This window comes from Phoenix dactylifera, chromosome 10, assembly GCF_051530095.1.
Source record: "Phoenix dactylifera cultivar Ajwa chromosome 10, Ajwa_hap1_PhDact_Kaust_v1.1, whole genome shotgun sequence".
Classification (NCBI taxonomy): domain Eukaryota; kingdom Viridiplantae; phylum Streptophyta; class Magnoliopsida; order Arecales; family Arecaceae; genus Phoenix; species Phoenix dactylifera.
Genome location: NC_143199.1, coordinates 2,105,001 through 2,120,000, shown reverse-complemented (window position 1 = coordinate 2,120,000; position 15,000 = coordinate 2,105,001).

Below are 15,000 nucleotides of genomic sequence, written 5' to 3'. Positions count from 1 at the left end.
GCGGAGCAAGGGCCCGGGCGCCGTGCCGCGCGCGCACCAGAAAGAACGAACATGAGCGCGCCCGCCCGGGCCAGGGCCCTGGCGCGACGGCCGCGCGACGGCCCGAGCGCCCCCGCCGCGCGCGAGCGCCCGCGCGCCGCTCGGCCGGGGGCGCCCGGCCCTGCGCAGAACCGAGCGACCACGCCGCGGACGCGCGAGCGCCCAGGCGCGACAGCGGGACGGCGCGCGCGTCCGAGAGGCCGATCGGCCTAGCGCGCCCGTCCTTGCGCGAACCCGGGCAACGGCCCGCCCGCCCGCGCGGCCCGGCCGCCCGCGCGACGCGCCCATCCGCGCGGGCCAAATGCGCAGAACCGAGCGACCACGCCGCGGCCGCGCGCGCGCCAAGGCGCGGGAGCACGACGAAGCGCGCGCCCGAGCGGCCGATCGGCCCAGCGCGCCCGTCCTTGCGCGTCACCGGCCAACGGCCCCGCGCACGCGCGGCGCGCCCGCCCGCGCGGCGCGACCATCCGCGCTGGGCGACGGGCTCGGGCGGAAGGCCCGCCCAGGCAGGACACACCCCCTTACCTCCCCAGCGGGGCATCCTCCGAAGGCCCACCCCAAGGGCTCCAGCGAATCGAGGAGCATTGCACACGGAAACGGCCCGGACGCGAGTCCCGGTCGCACGGGGTGCGCATCCGGAACGTCCGGGACGCGCTTCCCGGGAGGGCCGATGGAGGGAGCCGAAGTGGCGCACGGCCGCCGGGCACGGACGGCCGAAGGCAGCGCCCGTGCGCCGGGAAGTCGGCAGGCGCGTGCCGGCTCCGTCGGGGACGAAATGTGCCGGGCAAGTCCGCCGCGAGGCAACGGTCCTGTGCGGAGTGGAGCGGAAGGCCCGCCGCGGCGGCAGCAGACCCCCCCTCCCTACCACCCCGGCGGGGCATCCGCCCAAAGCCCACCCCAAGCGTTCCAAAGTACCGAGGAGCGTTGCAAACGGGAACGGCCCGGACACGCGACCCGGTCGCACGGGATGCGCGTCCCGGTCGCACGGGTCGCGCGTCCCGGGAGGGCCGACGGACGAAGCCGAAGTGGCGCACGGCCGCCGCGCACGGACGGCCGGCGGCGGCGCCCGTGCGCCGGAAAGTCGTCGGGCGCGCGACGGCTCCGTCGGGGACGAACGGTGCCGGGCACGACCGCCGCGAGGCAACGGACTTGTGCGGAGGGGGGCGGAAGGCCCGCCGCGGCGGCGCCAGCCCCCCCTCCCTACCACCCCGACGGGGCATCCGCCCAAAGCCCACCCCAAGCGTTCCAAAGTACCGAGGAGCGTTGCAAACGGGAACCGCCCGGACACGCGTCCCGGTCGCACGGGATGCGCGTCCCGGGAGGGCCGACGGAGGAAGCCGGCGCACGGCCGCCGCGCGGACGGCCGTGTTGGAGGGTGGCTTTCGGCCCCCAAGCCACCACACCAAGTCTTGCTCGTGTGCACCTTGCGGATGCCTTAAAGTTGTTGGAAAAGGGCCGATCGGGTAACGCCAAGGTAGTGGAGCTTGTGCCGCGGTGTGCCAAGCTCTTAAGTAGCCGAGGGAATCAAGGCAAGGGGAGGGTCTACTGGTTGCAGCTTGACCCGACCCTTGGCTTGAGAAGAAAACAATCAAACTTAAGAGTATTTGTGGAGAAAGTTAGAGGAACGCTTGATTGATTCTATTTCCCAAAATGAAGCTTACAAGCAAAATATCTAAGGGAAACTATGATGGGTTTCCCCTAGCCCAAGTCTTGGACAAACCCCAAGACCGAATACAAAGAGACAAGGTCCCTCCCAAGCCACTAAGGCCGAAATACAACAAGTGCTAAGATGCAAGATAAAAGATGTAAGATGGTCAAAAGAGCCTCATTCCCTCTTATTTATAGTGCTCCCCAAGTGGCCCAAGAGTGGCCAAGGCATAGGGGTCTTCATGGCATGAGGAGGGCCAAAGGCTTGGCCAAGGCATGGGCAAGCCTTGGACATAGGCTGTTGGCCCGGCTGGGGCCTTGGCAGGGGGCTGGCAGGCCTATGGCACGGCCTGGGGGCTGTGGCAGGGCGCCTGGGCGCGGCAGGCTGGCTGGCAGGGCGCCTGGGCGCGGCAGGCTGGCTGGCAGGGCGCCTGGGCGCGCGGCAGGGCGCCTGGGCGCGCGGCAGGGCGCCAGGGGGCGTGGCAGGGGCGCGGCAGGGCGCCAGGGGGCGCGGCAGGGCGCCAGGGGGCGCGGCAGGGCGCCAGGGGGCGCGGCAGGGGCGCGGCAGGCGCGCGTGGGCGCGGCAGGCGTGCGGCAGGGCGCGGCACGGGCGCCGAGGCGCGGCAGGCGTGCGGCAGGGCGCGGCACGGGCGCCGAGGCGCGGCAGGCGGCGTGCGCAGGGGCGGTCGGGCGCGCGTGGGCGCGCGCGCAGGTCCGGTCGGGCGTGCGTGGGCGCTCGCGCAGGCGGCGCGCAGGGACGGTCGGGCGCGCCTGGGCGCGCGCGCAAGCGGCGAGGTTCGCTGGGCCGAACCTCGCCCGGGCATGCTGGCGGGCGCGCGGCCGGGCGCGCGGGCGGGCGCGCGGGCGGGCGCGCGGCCTGGCGCGCAGGCGGGCGCGCGGGCGGGCGCGCGGGCGGGCGCGCGGGCGGGCGCGCGGGCCCTGCGGTCAGCGGCGAGGTTCGCTGGCCCGAACCTCGCCTGGGCGTGCAGGCGCGCGCCTGGGCGCGCGGGCGGGCGGCTGGGCGCGCGGCCTGTGTCCTGGGCGTGCCCAGCCGTGGCCTGAGTGTGGCTGTGGCCTGGGCTCGCCCAGCCATGGCCTGGGCGCGCCCAGCAGTGGGCTGAGGCATGCTTGGGCATGTCTTGGGCGCGCTCGAGCGTGGGCACGGGCGCGGCCTTGGTTGGGCACGGTCATGGGTGAGCTTGGCCGAGTGGAGAAGAGCTTGGCCAAGGCTAGGCCAAGCATGGAGGGGCTTGGCCAAGGCTTGGCCAAGCATAAATGGGCTTCGGCCAATGCTTTCCAAGCAAAATAGTAAACTCATACCTTGGCATGTCCTTTCGTGGTCCTCCTCCGGGCCGGTATTTCCCCTTGGTTGAAGGCCCCGACGGTGGCGCTTGCGAGAGTCTTCAACATTCTCCCTCCCTTGAAGAATATCCTTGTCCTCAAGGATAAAATGTGGGTATCGCCGGGTCATTTCTTCATAATTCTCCCAAGTGGCCCCTTCTTTTGGCATACCTTCCCATGAGATTAAGACTTGCCATTCTTTTCTTCGTTCTCTCCCTTTCCTCCAAATGCGGTATTTAATGGCTTCCTTGGGTTGGAGTAATAATCTTCCATCATGATCATAGGTGGGTAAGTCTTTTTCTATCAATGAAGGGTCACCCACCGCTTTCTTGAGTAGCGACACATGAAAGACCGGATGTAGCAATGAAGTAGTGGGCAAGTCCAACCGGTATGCTACTTCTCCCATTCTTTCCACTACTTTGAATGGCCCATAAAACCTTTGAGAGAGTTTGTGGCTAAAATTCTTCTTGAGAGATTTTTGAGTGTAAGGTTGTAACTTTAAATAAACAAAATCTCCGGGATTGAAGGTTACCTCTCTTCGGTTTTTGTCATAATACCTCTTCATTCTTTCTTGGGCCTTCTTGAGCTCCCTTCTTGCATTGGTTAGAGCTTCATCTCTTCCGGCCAATGTTTGTTCTACTTCTTCATTCTTGGCCGTCCCCCTCTCATGTCGGTGCAAACCCGGAGGTGGTCTCCCATAAACTAACTCAAATGGGCTAGTTTTGATAGATGCATGAAAGGTAGTGTTGTACCAATATTCGGCCCAAACAATGAACTCTCCCCATTTGGATTGTTGGTTGTGGCAAAAACATCTTAAATATTGTTCAAGGGTCCGGTTGGTTACCTCCGTTTGCCCATCCGTTTGAGGATGATAGGATGAGCTTGTCTTCAATATGCTCCCTTGAAGTGTGAATAATTCTTTCCAAAATGTGCTCATAAATACCCTATCCCGATCGGATATTATGCTCTTTGGGACACCATGCAACTTGATTACCGACTCCACAAATGATGTAGCCACCGACTTGGCCGTGTAGGGGTGTTTGATGGGGATGAAATGAGCATATTTGCTTAGTCGGTCCACTACCACTATGATGACTTCATACCCTTTGCTAGTAGGCAATCCTTCAACAAAATCCATAGAGATGTCTTCCCAAATCATACTTGGAATAGGGAGTGGTTGAAGAAGACCCATTGGTGCCCTTGGATCATACTTGATCTTTTGGCAAATTTCACATCCGGCCACCAATGCCTTGACTTCGGCTTTAATTCCCTCCCAATAGAAGAAGTGCTTAACTCGGATATAAGTGCGAAACCAACCCGAGTGTCCACCCTCCTTACTATTGTGAAAATGATCAAGGATGTTTCTTCTCAAATTAGGGACATTAGGTACATAGACATACCCTTTGTAGATGATGAGTCCTTCCTTGAGCTTGTAGTTGGCCACCCCCTCGGTTGAAGCTTCAATCTTTTCTTTGATCTCCAAGGCTCGAGTATCAAGCTTGTTTGCCTCCCGGATTTGGTCCCAAATCCTCCATTCGATCCCACTAAGAGCCATGGAAGTAGGCTCTTCTCCTTCGGCCGCCCAAAGCATTGGGCTTCCTTCTTTCCTTGATAGTGCATCCGCCACCTTGTTCTCCTTCCCCGGTTGGTATACAATGTCATATTCAAAGCCAAGTAGTTTGACTAAGAATTTTTGTTGATCCGGGGTCACAATTTTTTGCTCCAAAAGATGCCTTAATGCTTGTTGATCGGTGATAATAGTGAACTTCTTCCCAAGCAAATAGGGCCTCCATACCTTGACGGCATGCACCAATGCTAGTAGCTCCCTTGCATATGTTCCCCACGCCTTCTTCATGGGGCCCAAGGCTTTAGAGAGGAAGGCTAGGGGCCTCTTTTGTTGCACAAGGACCGCTCCGATGCCATCTCCACTTGCATCGGTGTAGACTTCAAATGGAATAGAGAAGTCCGGAAGTGCTAGGACCGGTGTTTGAGTCATGGCCCTCTTCAAGTTGTCAAATGCTTCTCTCGACTCCGGAGTCCATTCAAATTCTCCCTTCTTCAACATGGAAGTTAGAGGTCTAGCAATCAACCCATAGTTCTTCACAAACCTCCGATAGTACCCGGTCAATCCCAAGAACCCTCTAAGAGCCGAGATGTTCTTGGGTAGAGGCCAATCCACCATAGCCTCAATTTTCCTTTGGTCCACCTTCACACCTTCTCCCGATATGATGTGCCCTAAGTATTCTAACTCCTTTTGGGCAAAGGCACATTTGGGAGGCTTGATGTAGAAGTGGTGCTTCTCCAAGATGGATAACACAACCTCCAAATGTTTGACATGCTCTTCCATAGAGTGGGAGTAGACCAAGATATCATCAAAAAATACTAGCATGAACTTCCTCAAGTAAGGCCGGAATACCTCATTCATTGTAGCTTGAAATGTGGAAGGAGCATTGCAAAGGCCAAATGGCATGACAAGATATTCGTAGTGGCCCGAATGTGTCCGGAATGCCGTCTTGTGAATGTCTTCCTCCTTCATTCGAATTTGGTGGTACCCCGCCCTTAAATCAAGTTTGGTGAAGACCGTTGCACCATGTAGTTCATCAAGCATCTCATCCACCGTGGGAATGGGGAATCGATCCTTGATAGTTGCTTCATTCAAGGCCCGGTAGTCGGTGCAAAATCTCCATGTGCCATCTTTCTTCTTCACAAGTAGAACCGGAGATGAGAAGGGACTTGTGCTATGGCGGATCAACCCTTGCTTCAACATCTCCTCCACTTGTCTCTCTATCTCCTCTTTTTGAAAATGAGCATACCGGTAGGGTGGAACGTTCACCGGTGTAGCTTCATTCTTCAATCTTATAGGGTGATCAAAGCTTCTTGGAGGTGGGAGAGATGTGGGTACCTTCATAACATCATGGTGAGCCTCCAATAAGCTTCGGATCTTTGGAGGGATGCCCTCCAACTCATCTTCTTTCTTGTCTTCTTCTTGGTGTTGGCCGGTCACCACAATGGCATAGCAAGAAGCTCCTCCTTTGCATAGCTTCTCTATCATGTTGGCTTCGCAAGACCGCACCTCTTTGTTGCTCATGGCGGTCCACTTCTTCTTTTGGCCTCCAAGCTTGAACTCCATAGTCATGGTGCTATAGTCGGTTAGCACCTTCCCCAAGCCTTTGAGCCAAGCATTGCCCAACACCACGTCCAAGCCGACTAGTTGAAGAACATGTAGGTCGGCCTTGACCCTTACTCCTTGGATATTCATGCGAACATCCCTTACCACCTCTTGACATTTGAGCTTCTCCCCACTAGCGACCTTTACTTCAAAGGGCTCCACGGTCGCCCCTTTCAATCCAACCTTCTTCACTATTCCGGAGTTGATAAAATTATGGGATGAACCGCTATCTACCAAGAGAGATACCTCATGTTTGCCCACCCATGCCATCAAACGCATGGTGGACGGTCTTTGTACTCCGGACATGGCATGCAAGGATAGCTCGGCCTCTTCTTCTCTCGGGCTAAAATCAGCCCCATGGTCTTGCTCCTCCTCATCTTCTTCCTCCGAAGCCTCCGAGGTAGCCTCCTCCTCCTCGGAGCCCACATCTAGAAGGAAAGCTTGACCGGTTTTGCATTGATGGCCCCGGCTCCACTTGTCACCACATTTGAAGCATAGTCCCTTCTTGATGTAGTCTTGGAGCTCATCTCTAGAAAGCTTCTTGACATGTTGAGGCCGCTCCTTGTACTTCTTCACTTCTTCTTTCCCCTTCCAAGGCCCCTTCGGTGGTAGTGATGTAGAGGCCTTGTTGTTGAAGCTTTCCTTGGACATTTTCTTCTCCATGCCATAGCTTTGGTCCAAGATCTCGGCCATCCTCATAGCTTCTTGTAATCTTGCCGGTTGCTTCAACTTTAACTCCTTGGCAAGCCAAGGCTTCAAGCCGTCAAGAAAAGTGCCCAACAATGCTTCTTCCGACCATCCACTCACCATGGTTTGTAGAAGCCGGAACTCATCAATATATGCTTGCACTCTTCCTTCTTGCTTTAGCTTGGCGAGTTGGCCATGATGATTCACAACGGGAGAAGGCCCCCATTGTGACATGAACTCCTTCACGAAGGCCGTCCACCCAAGCCTCTTGCTATCTTTCTCATATAGGTCACGGATCCACCTCCACCACCGGCTAGCTCTTCCCTCAAGATGGAAACTAGCTAATGTGACCCGATCCCTCCTTGGTACTTCATAGACATCAAAATATTGCTCGGCTTTGTCCATCCATTCATAAGGATCACCACCGCCGAACTTGGGAAAGTCAATCTTCGGTTTTCTTAGCCCTCTATCTTGGTGTCTTGGGCCCCTAGCATAATCTTCATCATAGTCTTCATTCCTCCTTCTTCCTTCCATGAAGTTCCTCCGGCCTATAGGCCTTTGGTCATGGAATGGATCTCCCTCGGGTTCACTCCCCTCTTCACTATGGCTAGGTCCCTCTTCTTCTATCCACCTCTCAATCTCTATCCCCCGGGCTTCAATTCTTCCTCCTCTCCTCCGAGGCCTCCGGTGATCTAGCTCCTCCATTCGGTTAGCTCGTAGGCTTTCCGCATCACTTCTCCTCTCATCCCTTCCATGACCCCGCCGTGAGGCGTGCGACCATGGCTCCTCATCATTTGATCTTTTATGCTCTCTTTCTTTTTCTTTTTCTCCAATCCTCCTCTCTAACCTCTCCAAGTGAGCATTCATCCCGGCTAGGGTATTGGATAGATTTTCTAGGGTTCGATTTTGGCTTTCAAGGGTTCGGTTTAGGTGGGCCGAACTCCCCTCCAATGCCTCTAGCCGAGCATGGTGAGAATTTGAATTAGCTCCCGACTCCATTGTTTTGCTTCTACAAATGCACCTCCAAACCTCCTTTGGCCGTCACCCAAGGGATGAACCGACCCTCCTTCTTATATATATTTTTGAAAGGTACACCACTCAATCAACTCCAATTACAACAATGGTTTACAACAAATAAGCCTCACAACCCGAGAGTAACGTGTTGTTGCTCTACTTGCTCCCTACCCGGTGTAGTTAGGAGGGCACGAGGTACTACCAGTAGCCTCCCTCTTGTGCCGTCCCTCTATACCCTAACACCGAATAGTTGGGTCAAATAGCGCCGGGTACTACCAGTAGCCTCCCCGTTGGCACTATCCCTATGATGAGCAAAATAGAAGAGCAAACCGTCCTCTTTACAACAAAAATGTTCTCACTCCCTTTTGCAAGCAAGGAATTTAAAGTGCCAAAATTTAAGTACTACTTGCAAGTAAAGAACTTCTAGTTTACCCTCCCACACTCACAACAAGAAAGTCTAAGTGCAAGAAGTAGTAGGAATCTTAAGGCTCACTTCTAAGCATGCAAGAAAGTAGTACTCCTTAATTCCACCCCGTATTGAAAATTTCTTGGTTTCAAGGGCGTTACCTCTTTGGAGAGACCTCCCTCGGAAGTCTCTCAATGAAAGCACCAATGTTGGAGGGTGGCTTTCGGCCCCCAAGCCACCACACCAAGTCTTGCTCGTGTGCACCTTGCGGATGCCTTAAAGTTGTTGGAAAAGGGCCGATCGGGTAACGCCAAGGTAGTGGAGCTTGTGCCGCGGTGTGCCAAGCTCTTAAGTAGCCGAGGGAATCAAGGCAAGGGGAGGGTCTACTAGTTGCAGCTTGACCCGACCCTTGGCTTGAGAAGAAAACAATCAAACTTAAGAGTATTTGTGGAGAAAGTTAGAGGAACGCTTGATTGATTCTATTTCCCAAAATGAAGCTTACAAGCAAAATATCTAAGGGAAACTATGATGGGTTTCCCCTAGCCCAAGTCTTGGACAAACCCCAAGACCGAATACAAAGAGACAAGGTCCCTCCCAAGCCACTAAGGCCGAAATACAACAAGTGCTAAGATGCAAGATAAAAGATGTAAGATGGTCAAAAGAGCCTCATTCCCTCTTATTTATAGTGCTCCCCAAGTGGCCCAAGAGTGGCCAAGGCATAGGGGTCTTCATGGCATGAGGAGGGCCAAAGGCTTGGCCAAGGCATGGGCAAGCCTTGGACATAGGCTGTTGGCCCGGCTGGGGCCTTGGCAGGGGGCTGGCAGGCCTATGGCACGGCCTGGGGGCTGTGGCAGGGCGCCTGGGCGCGGCAGGCTGGCTGGCAGGGCGCCTGGGCGCGTGCCAGGGCGCCTGGGCGCGCGGCAGGGCGCCTGGGCGCGCGGCAGGGCGCCTGGGCGCGCGGCAGGGCGCCAGGGGGCGTGGCAGGGGCGCGGCAGGGCGCCAGGGGGCGCGGCAGGGCGCCAGGGGGCGCGGCAGGGCGCCAGGGGGCGCGGCAGGGGCGCGGCAGGCGCGCGTGGGCGCGGCAGGCGTGCGGCAGGGCGCGGCACGGGCGCCGAGGCGCGGCAGGCGTGCGGCAGGGCGCGGCACGGGCGCCGAGGCGCGGCAGGCGGCGTGCGCAGGGGCGGTCGGGCGCGCGTGGGCGCGCGCGCAGGTCCGGTCGGGCGTGCGTGGGCGCTCGCGCAGGCGGCGCGCAGGGACGGTCGGGCGCGCCTGGGCGCGCGCGCAAGCGGCGAGGTTCGCTGGGCCGAACCTCGCCCGGGCATGCTGGCGGGCGCGCGGCCGGGCGCGCGGGCGGGCGCGCGGGCGGGCGCGCGGCCTGGCGCGCGGGCGGGCGCGCGGGCGGGCGCGCGGGCGGGCGCGCGGGCGGGCGCGCGGGCGGGCGCGCGGGCGGGCGCGCGGGCGGGCGCGCGGGCCCTGCGGTCAGCGGCGAGGTTCGCTGGCCCGAACCTCGCCTGGGCGTGCAGGCGCGCGCCTGGGCGCGCGGGCGGGCGGTTGGGCGCGCGGCCTGTGTCCTGGGCGTGCCCAGCCGTGGCCTGAGTGTGGCTGTGGCCTGGGCTCGCCCAGCCATGGCCTGGGCGCGCCCAGCAGTGGGCTGAGGCATGCTTGGGCATGTCTTGGGCGCGCTCGAGCGTGGGCACGGGCGCGGCCTTGGTTGGGCACGGTCATGGGTGAGCTTGGCCGAGTGGAGAAGAGCTTGGCCAAGGCTAGGCCAAGCATGGAGGGGCTTGGCCAAGGCTTGGCCAAGCATAAATGGGCTTCGGCCAATGCTTTCCAAGCAAAATAGTAAACTCATACCTTGGCATGTCCTTTCGTGGTCCTCCTCCGGGCCGGTATTTCCCCTTGGTTGAAGGCCCCGACGGTGGCGCTTGCGAGGGTCTTCAACAGGCCGGCGGGGGCGCCCATGCGCCGGGGCCTCGGCGGGCGCGGGCCGGCTCCCTCGGGGACGAACGGTGCCGGGCCCGCCCGCCGCGAGGCGACGGACTTGTGCGGAGTGGAGCGGAAGTCCCGCCGCGGCAGCAGCAGCCCCCCCTCCCTACCACCCCGGCGGGGCATCCGCCCAAGGCCCACCCCAAGCGTTCCAAAGTACCGAGGAGCGTTGCAAACGGGAACGGCCCGGACACGCGTCCCGGTCTCACGGGATGCGCGTCCCGGTCGCACGGGTCGCGCATCCCGGGAGGGCCGACGGAGGAAGCCGGCGCACGGCCGCCGCGCGGACGGCCGGCGGCGGCGCCCATGCGCCGGGGCCTCGGCGGGCGCGTGCCGGCTCCCTCGGGGACGAACGGTGCCGGGCACGCCCGCCGCGAGGCGACGGACTTGTGCGGAGTGGAGCGGAAGTCCCGCCGCGGCAGCAGCAGCCCCCCCTCCCTACCACCCCGGCGGGGCATCCGCCCAAGGCCCACCCCAAGCGTTCCAAAGTACCGAGGAGCGTTGCAAACGGGAACGGCCCGGACACGCGTCCCGGTCTCACGGGATGCGCGTCCCGGTCGCACGGGTCGCGCATCCCGGGAGGGCCGACGGAGGAAGCCGGCGCACGGCCGCCGCGCGGACGGCCGGCGGCGGCGCCCATGCGCCGGGGCCTCGGCGGGCGCGTGCCGGCTCCCTCGGGGACGAACGGTGCCGGGCGCGCCCGCCGCGAGGCGACGGACTTGTGCGGAGTGGAGCGGAAGTCCCGCCGCGGCAGCAGCCGCCCCCCCTCCCTACCACCCCGGCGGGGCATCCGCCCAAAGCCCACCCCAAGCGTTCCAAAGTACCGAGGAGCGTTGCAAACGGGAACGGCCCGGACACGCGTCCCGGTCGCACGGGATGCGCGTCCCGGTCGCACGGGTCGCGCGTCCCGGGAGGACAGACCGAGCAAGCCGAGGTGCCGCTCACGGCCGCCGCGAGGGACGTACGGCGCCGGCGCCCGCGCCCCGTGGCACGGCCTAGAGCGTGCCCCCTTGCCACCCCATCGGGGCATCGGCGCAAAGCCCACCGCGGGGTAGATAACCGAAGGCAACGAGGGACGGTGGATGCACATATCCGAGCAGTGGCGATAGGGCCGGAGGGAGCACCGACAGGGCCGTGAGATTTTAAAGTACCGAGGGAATTTGCAAACCGGGCCCGCCCCTCCCCCCGTCCATCGCACGCCGATCGGGGGTCCGGCGCCCCGCGGGGGGCTGCCGGCATGTGCTCCCGGTGCAGGCATCGACGAGCCGCCCGCGACCTCCACTCGGGTCCGAGCCCCCAAGCGCGGATGCCGAAACGCGCCGGCCGCGGCAGCCCCACCCCTGCCACCCCATCGGGGCATCGGCGCAAGGCCCACCCTGGGGTAGATAACCGAAGGCAACGAGGGACGGTGGATGCACATATCCGAGCGATAGCGATAGGGCCGGAGCGAAGACCGAGGGGGTCGGGGGGTTTTAATGTTCCGAGGGAAGTTGGAAACGGGGCCCGCCCGGACGCCCGTCCCTCGCACGCCGATCGGGGGTCCCGCACCCCGCGGGGGGCTGCCGGCATGCGCCCCTAGTACAAGCATCGACGAGTCGCCCGCGACCTCCACTCGGATCCGGCGGCGCACGCGCGGATGGCGAAACGCGGCGGCCGCGGCTGCAGCCCCCCTACCACCCCGTTGGCGCGTCGGCGCAAAGCCCACCCCGGGGAGGATAACCGAAGGCGACGAGGGACGATGCATGCACATATCCGAGCAAATACCGAGAGGGTCGGGGGGAAGACCGAGAGGCAAGGGGTGTTTAGAGTACCGAGGGAAGTTGCGAAAGGGGCCCGCCCGGACGCTCGCCGCTCGCACGCGGATCGGGGGTCCGGCGTTGCGCGCCGCCGGCCAGCGCGATCCGGCGGGGCGCACGGAGGGCGCCGCCCATCGCCGGAGCTTGCTCGGTCATCTCTGCCGCACGGACACGTAAGCGCCGCCGCGCAAGGTTCGGCCGGCGGGGCGGACGGTTCGCCGCCGCAGGCCTTTCCCGCAGCCGGAACGTGGGCCCGGCGTTGCGCGCCGGCGGGCCGCGCAATCCGCCGGGGCGCACGGCGGGCGCCGCCCGTCGCCGGGGCTTCGCTCGGTCATCTCGGCCGCACGGACACGTGCGCGCAGCCGCGGAAGGTTCGGCCGGCGGGGCGGACGGTTCGCCGACGCAGGCCTCTCCCGCGGCCGGAACGCGGGACCGGCGTTGCGCGCCGGCGGAAGGCGCGATCCGGCAGGGCGCACGGCGGGCGCCGCCCGGGCTTCGCTCGGTCATCTCGGCCGCACGGACACGTGCGCGCCGCCCATCGCCGGGGCTTCGCTCGGTCATCTCGGCCGCGCCGCCACGTGCGCGCCGCCGCGGAAGGCTTGGCCGGCCGGGCGGACGGTTCGCCGCCGCAGGCCTTTCCCGCAGCATGCGCCCCTTCGCCCGAACGACCGCGGGACTCCGGTACGGCCTAGCCGTCGGCCGCCCGGCTGCAAGCCGTCGGGGCCGCTCGATCCCCGTCGCGTGCCGGCCGCCGCTCGGGCCAGCCGGCCGGCTGCCGCACGTAACCTCTGACCTCATCAGCGGTCGATCCGCACCGCGCTGGTCTTCGGTGCGGACCCGTCGGGGCCGTGCCGCGCCGGCCGTCGCATCCGGTTCCGCAGGCGCCGCCCGGTTGCCTCCCGCCCTCGTGCGCTCGCGCCGGCCGGGCGACGCGGTGCCCGCGGGACTCGGGCATGGTTGAGCCGTCGGCCGCCCGGCGGCATGCCGCCGCCGCTCCGCGCCGCGTGCCGGCTGCGCTCCTCCCCGCGCCCGTCCGCGGGCGGGCCCGCCGCCGCTCGCGCCGGCCGGGCGACGCGGTGCCCGCGGGACTCGGGCATGGTTGAGCCGTCGGCCGCCCGGCGGCATGCCGCCGCCGCTCCGCGCCGCGTGCCGGCTGCGCTCCTCCCCGCGCCCGTCCGCGGGCGGGCCCGCCGCCGCTCGCGCCGGCCGGGCGACGCGGTGCCCGCGGGACTCGGGCACGGTTGAGCCGACGGCCGCCCGGCGGCATGCCGCCGCCGCTCCGCGCCGCGTGCCGGCTGCGCTCCTCCCCGCGCCCGTCCGTGGGTGGGCCCGCCGCCGCTCGGCCTAGCCCCCCGGCTGCCGCACGTAACCTGCGACCTCGTCGGCGCTGGATGCGCGTCGTGACAGTTTTCGGTGGGGCGCCGCGGAGGCGCCGGGGGCCCATGCGACGGGCCAGGGGGCGAACGGAGGGCTCGGTCAGCCCTAACAGGGGACCGGCGACAAAGGAGCGGTCGCGCAAAGCTTCGTAAGGGACCCAGACGACGGGCCGACCGATCCGAAGCACCGCGCACGGACGCGCAGCGGGCCCACGACGGGCCGACACGGAAGGCCCGCCGCCAAGGCCGCAAAACCGACAAAGGAACCCACGGGGACGCACCAGAGCGGGCAAAGCTTTCACCGAACGGGACGGGACCGAGCCCCCGCAACAGGCGAGGGCGACGGATCCGACCAAGTAAGGCCGATCCCGCTCCACGCACGCGCGGCCGCAGGAACTTCGTGAGGGACGGGACGACCGGCCGACCGAACCGAAGCGCCGCGCACGGCCGCCGCGAGGGCCGGCCGGAGGCATAGACCGAGCGCCGCGCCAGCGGAAGGAGCGTGCCGGCTCCGTCGGGGACCACCTGCGCACGGTCCGTCCGAGCGAGCCGACGGACCGGCGCGGAAGGCCCGGCGCCGAGCCCGCAAAACCGACAAAGGAACCCACAGGGACGCACCAAAGCGGCCCAAGATTTCACCGAGACGGGACCGAGCCCACGCAACATGCGATGGCGACGGATCGGACCAAGTAAGGCCGATCCAACTCCGCGCGCGCGCGGCCGCGAGCACTTCGTGAGGGACAGGAAGACCGGCCGACCGAACCGAAGCGCCGCGCACGGCCGCCACAAGGGCCGGCTGGAGGCGTAGACCGAGAGCCGCACTAGCGGAAGGAGCGTGCCGGCTCCGTCGTGGGCCAACTCCGCGGGGCCCATCCGAGCGAGCCGACGGGCCGGCGCGGAAGGCCCGGCCGAACCCGCAAAACCGACAAAGGAACCCACAGGGATGCACCAGAGCGGACAAAGATTTCACCGAACAGGACGGGACCGAGCCCACGGAACATGCGAGGGCGAAGGATCGGACCAAGTAAGGCCGATCCAACTCCGCGCGCGCGCGGCCGCGAACACTTCATGAGGGACGGGAAGACCGGCCGACCGATCCGAAGCACCGCGCACGGCCGCCGCAAGGGCCGACCGAAGGAATAGACCGAGCGCCGCACCAGCGGAAGGAGCGTGCCGGCTCCGTCGTGGGCCAACTCCGCGGGGCCCATCCGAGCGAGCCGACGGGCCGGCACGGAAGGCCCGGCCGAACCCGCAAAACTGACAAAGGAACCCACAGGGACGCACCAGAGCGGACAAAGATTTCACCGAACGGGACGGGACCGAGCCCACGCAACATGCGAGGGCGAAGGATCGGACCAAGTAAGGCCGATCCAACTCCGCGCGCGCGCGGCCGCGAAAACTTCGTCAGGGACGGGACGACGGGCCGACCGATCCGAAGCGCCGTGCACGGCCGCCGCAACGGCCGGCCGGAGGCGTAGACCGAGCGCCGCGCCAGCAGAAGGAGCGTGCCGGCTCCGTCGTGGGCCCGCTGCGCGTGGC